The following is a 5,378-nucleotide window of genomic DNA, read 5'->3' as shown; positions in this document are numbered from 1 at the left end:
AGTAGAAAACAGCAGAACTGAGATTCAGACCTAGGACTTCTGATTCTAAGTCCAGCAATCCTTGCATGCTGCCTCCAAAACAATGTCCTACTAATTCAAAGGAGAAACCATTTTTTTTTTGGAAGTGAAAAGGAATGTTTTTAGATCAATGGGGTCTTCTAGAATCTTTTATGTTACACCGGCTTAAGCCTAAGAGCAACCTTGGCCAACGGTAATGTAACCTTATGTTTGAATTCAAAGAAGCATAGTATCTGAAATGAGGGAGATGACAGTCAAGTCATCCTCTGAGCAGGCCAGCCCACATCGTGAGCACTGGGTACAGATCTGGGTGCCATGTTTTAGGAAGAGTATTGACAAAAATGTACAGCTGTTCCAAAGAATGTTAGACCAGGTGAGGAGAGAGCTCTCCATGTATTACAGGAATCAGGGTAAAAAAATAGCTTGGAGAATAGAAAATGAGGAGGGAGGGGGGTGATAAAGTAAGGGGGAAGAAGCAGCAGGGAATGGGGGGAGGGGATAAGTGCTCACATATCTGAAAGGCTATGACCAGGAGCAATAGGTACAAGCTACAGAGCAGTACATTTCAGGCCAATATAAGGAAAGATTTCTAACGATCATGGCTGTCCCAGAGTCTCATGGGCTACCTCAAAAGGATCTGCTGGGTTTTCTGACACTGGACCTCTTCAGTTCAAAGCCAGGTGACCACTTGCCTCCGGTACCTTGGAGGGCACTCTGGGAGAAATACTGGTCGGACTGGATTTTCTGAGATGTCCCAGCTCGGAGAGTCTGTGAGCTTGTTGCCAAAAATGCCAGCTCTGGAACTGCCTATGAGTTAGCAGTTTTTAGAGGACAAACTTTGGGCCTCCAAACTATTCTCTGCAGTACCAGGGGGCCTCCTCTGATCCCCGTGCTGCCCTACACTCTCCCGCCTTTGGGCTGCCCTCTCTAAACTCTCCCATATGCTAATAGAAGATGATTTCACCTCCTTGGAATCCAGCAGAGTACAGTATTTACATAAATATTCCACAGAGGGCCCAAGAACCCTGATGAAAGGAATAGTTTTCTGCATTCCCTTCTCCATCTCCCCCCCCACCCCCCCATCCTCCACACACCCTCATCTCCCTTCTGGCTTTCAAGAAGAGATGAATAAGGCGGGACCTAGAGACAGGTTCCATTTAGAGCCAGAGTCATCAACTGTCAGACCTGGAAGAAACCAAAGAAACAATGATTTAGAATCACAAAGAACCTCATAAGGCCAACCTCCTTACTTTCAGAGGGGGAAACTGAGGCCCAGAAAGATTAAAGTGATTTCCCCAAGGACATAAAAAACAGTGAGTAGCCAAGGTCTTCTGACCCCAAAACATAGTGTGATTCCCACTCTCCCACTCAACCTCCTTAAAATCCAAGTGGAAAGAATTTAAGAAGTCACAAAGTTCAGCCCCACATATTTCAGATGGTGCAACTGAGGCTAGAGAAGAGAAAGGAGCACTGGACAGAATCATAGCAGTAGAAAGACCATTAGATTCAGAGTCAAAGGAACTGAATTCAAATTCTAACCATTCTTCTTAGTATCTGGGTAACCTTGCTCTTTCTTCCTCTTTGATCCAATGAGGGAATTGTCCTAGATTGTCTCTGAGGTTTCTTCTCCTTCCAAAGCCTGTGATTCTGGGTCTATAGACATAGACTAGGATATTCCACCCCAGATCCTAGGAAATGTGAAATCTTCCTAAAAGCCTGAGAAGAACCCTAGAGCTGGGAGTCTGGGTGGCCTGGCTTCTCCCCACTCCTTCCCCTTGCCCCACCAGGAGTCAGCCAGGGGTGGACAATTCACAGATTGGAGTTCTTCACAAATGGTTGCCTGTCTCTCAGTCTCCATCTCTCAACCTGTAAAATGGAGACATTCAGGAGAAAGTGCCACAAGACTCATTTCAAAATTGGTGCAATTTGCTTTGAGGAACCCAAGCTTAAAGCCCCTGGCCTCTTTTTGCCCCCATTCCCATTCCCTTTCAGGTCCAGAGCCTACCTGCTCTCAGTGCCCTACTCTCAGTAAAGCTTACCTTAGAAATGTATTCACACTGACAAGGCAGTGACTGATGACAGTTTCCAGTCTGTCCCCATCTGCCAAAGGAATGGCATTTTAATAGGCGTCAAAGACTAAGCTAAAGGAATAAATATTTCTTCAATGAAAGAATGAATGAGTGAATGGAATGCTTCTAGAGAACTTTCTGACATCACCTAGCAGGTTGAAAAAATATTATGGCATCCTAGGATGACAGAGTTAGAGCTGGAAGGCACATTAATGGTCATCTGCTCCAACCCCATTGTTTTTAAAGATAAGGAAAATGAGGCTCAGAGAAGTTAAGAGGGAAGGAAGAAAGGCAGAGGAAGGAAGAAAGGAAAGAAGGAAGGAAGGAAGGGAGGAAGGAAGGAAGGAAGGAAGGAAGGAAGGAAGGAAGGAAGGAAGGAAGGAAGGAAGGAAGGAAGGAAGGAAGGGAGAAATAAAATTAGATATCATAGACTGTGGGCTTGGAAGGGACCCTGGAACTCATCTATCTCAATGACCCCATTTTACAGAAGAGAAAATTGACTGGCAACCAGAACTAGAATTCATGACCTTTGACTGCAAGTCTAGCACTCTCTCCAAATCCATGCTGTTCCACCACTGACTCATTTTGCAACCTTGAGCAAATCACTCTCCATTTCTAGACTTTGATTTCTTTTTTCCTTCCTCTGAGGCAGTTAGGTGGCATAGTGGATGGAGGGTTGGGTCAGATGTTGAGAAGGCCTGAGTTCAAATCCAGCCTCAGACATTTACCCGCTGTGTGATCCTGGGCAAAATTTCCTTAACTTCCCTCTGCCTCAGTTCTCTTGATTGCAAAATGAGACTAATGATAGCACCTACCCTTCAGGGCTGTTGTGAAAATTAAATGAAGTGATATTTGTAGAGCAAGGCCCAGCACAGAGCCCAGCACATAGCAGGTGTTTAATAAATGCATGTTCCTTTCTCTTCCGCAGAGTTTGAGACTTGGAATACATGCTCTTTACATTGCCTTCATCTCTGATATTCTATGTTCTATTGTCCAAGGATCTTTTTACATTTAAGGTGAGAAAAATAAAGTGCAGAGAGGGAAGTAGCTTGCTCAGAGTCACACAGCCAGGTAATATTAGCAGCACCAGGATCTGAGCCCCAAATCACATCTCTTTTCACTTGATCATGCTGAAAATTGCCAAAGCAGTTTCACTGGGAGGTAAAACAGCCAGGGAAAGAGTGGAAGGATTGGTGTGTAGTCCACCATGACCCTGGATTAAGATGCACACACAGTTAAAAGGTGCTCTGTGGAAAGCGAGTCCGTATCATCTGCACGTTGGAAGGTTAACATATAGGAGAATAAAGGAAGCCCTCCGCTGACCCCTTGCTCCACGCATGTGTCTTCCCCGTACAAGAAGGAACCCATCTGACATCACATGCTTGCTCCTGAGTCTCCCCAGTCCATGTCTTTGCCACTGAATGAAGGTGGGAACAGTATTATGTGGTGTTGTGGACTTGGACTCGGAAGACTTTGGTTTCTGTCAGGAGCTGGAACGCTGGACCTGGAGGCTAGAAGACTTTAGTTCAAATCCAGCCTCAGACATTTACTGGCTATGTGTTCCTGGGCAAGTCACTTGACTTTTGTCTGCCTTAAATGGGAATAATAACAGGACCTCCCTTGCAGGGCTGTTCTGAAGATCAAATGAGGTGATATTTATAAAGTTGCTGACATATAGTAGGCGCTTAATAAATGCTGATTTCAGTCCTGATTCTTACCTTATACTTACATGACACCACTTTTCTGAGGCTCAGTTTCCTCATCTATTAGAAAATTAAGCCTTGTTCTACTTACTCTAGAGTTATATAATCATGTCTCTAGAGCTAGAATGGTCCTCAGAAGTCATCAAGTTCAATGTTCCCATTTTACAGACGAAGGAACTTAAGGGACTTGTCCAAAGTCATATGGGTCATAAATGGTAGAGTCAGGATTTGAACCCAGGTTCTCTGACTCCAAAGTCAATGTTCTTTTTCAGGAGAATATTTGATAAATGTGATTAATTATTCTTAGTATTGTCTGGGGAAAAAAATACCCACTCCTTGTTGTCAAATGCTCTACTAATAAGGCAATTAACTTAGCTAAGCTGGTTCTTTGTGTGTGTGAGCAGGCGTGTCTCTTTGACTTAGAATTCATTAAAGCCAGACAAGTAGATTACATGATTAGCTCCTTGAGGGCAGGGACTGTCTTTTCCCTCTTTTTATATCCCCTGAACCTGAAACATAGTAGGTCCTTAATCAATGTTGATTGATTGACTGACTGATAATAGAGCAGTACTTTTTTAGTCACAACTCTCTTTGCCTCAGTTTCCTCCTCTGTAAAATGAGTTGGAGAAGGAAATGGCAAACCACTCCTATATCTTTGCCAAGAAAACCCCAAATAGGGTCACAAAGAGTCAGACGTGACTGAAACAACTAAATAACAAAGAAAATAAGACCAATACCATCCCCACAAACCATTCCTTGGGAAAAAGAAAGTGATTCACCTAAAAGATGGTCATTCCAGTTGTCTTCATAAACATGTGCATAATAAAGAGTGGGAAGCCAGATGATGAGTTGTGAGGATCCAGAGATGGCACCTCCCTGTCTCCCTGCCCCCCTACCCCCACCTCAGAGAAGCAGAGTTGGCCAAAAGAGCACGGGCTTGAGGATCTCACTGGCTACAGACTGACCCCTGACCCTGGTCACCATCTAAACTATAACCTTAGTCACGGTCTGAGTTCTAATCCCAGATATAGACTGAGCCCTGACCCTAGTCACGTACCAAGCCTTAAAGAGTGGGAAACAGGGAGAGTCAGAAGGGATAGTGCAGGGAGAAGGAGTTAGATAGAAGAGTCCCCATGAAAGAGAAGAGGAGTGACCCTTAGGTCACAGGAGAGGTCACAATGGCCAAATAGCTGCTGTCAAAATTGAACATCAGAACGTTGCTGTTCCTAGGTTGCAAAATAAATGCATAAGAAATGGCTATATCTATTGGCCTCCACTTTGGTCTTTAAACCTACAACTGCTATCTCAGCAAATGGTCTGCCATGATTCATCTCATTCCCTGGCTCCACCGCACCCGCTGTCATTCCTGCTGATTAGTGTGGTAGCCAATGCTCCAGTTCTCTTGACAATATTTCTTATGTGCTGACAAACTGAGCCCCGACTCTGGGGAGCATTGGGGGAGGGCAGTCAGGGGGATGGGCTAGGGGCTGGTATACATCAGACTGGATTAGCTCTTAGTGAAAGCCCACAGCCCACAGGGCCTAGGATTGAGAGGCAAGGCTGATGAAGGGGAGTAGGGAGTGGGGAG

The 5,378-nt window shown here is 44.7% G+C and overlaps 1 long non-coding RNA gene across 1 annotated transcript; it reads right to left on the bottom strand.

The window, feature by feature from the left end:
• Positions 1-1,443: 1,443 nt before the first annotated feature.
• LOC140522364 (uncharacterized) lies at positions 1,444-4,877 on the bottom strand. Its single transcript, XR_011973310.1, has 3 exons — positions 4,570-4,877; positions 2,058-2,118; positions 1,444-1,884 (listed from the first exon to the last, which is right to left on the bottom strand). It is a non-coding gene; the product is annotated as an uncharacterized lncRNA (long non-coding RNA).
• Positions 4,878-5,378: the final 501 nt, after the last annotated feature.

Source organism: Notamacropus eugenii, chromosome 1, assembly GCF_028372415.1.
Source record: "Notamacropus eugenii isolate mMacEug1 chromosome 1, mMacEug1.pri_v2, whole genome shotgun sequence".
NCBI lineage: Eukaryota > Metazoa > Chordata > Mammalia > Diprotodontia > Macropodidae > Notamacropus > Notamacropus eugenii.
The sequence above is the reverse complement of the archived record's forward strand: the minus strand, read 5'-3'. Positions and strand labels throughout refer to the sequence as shown.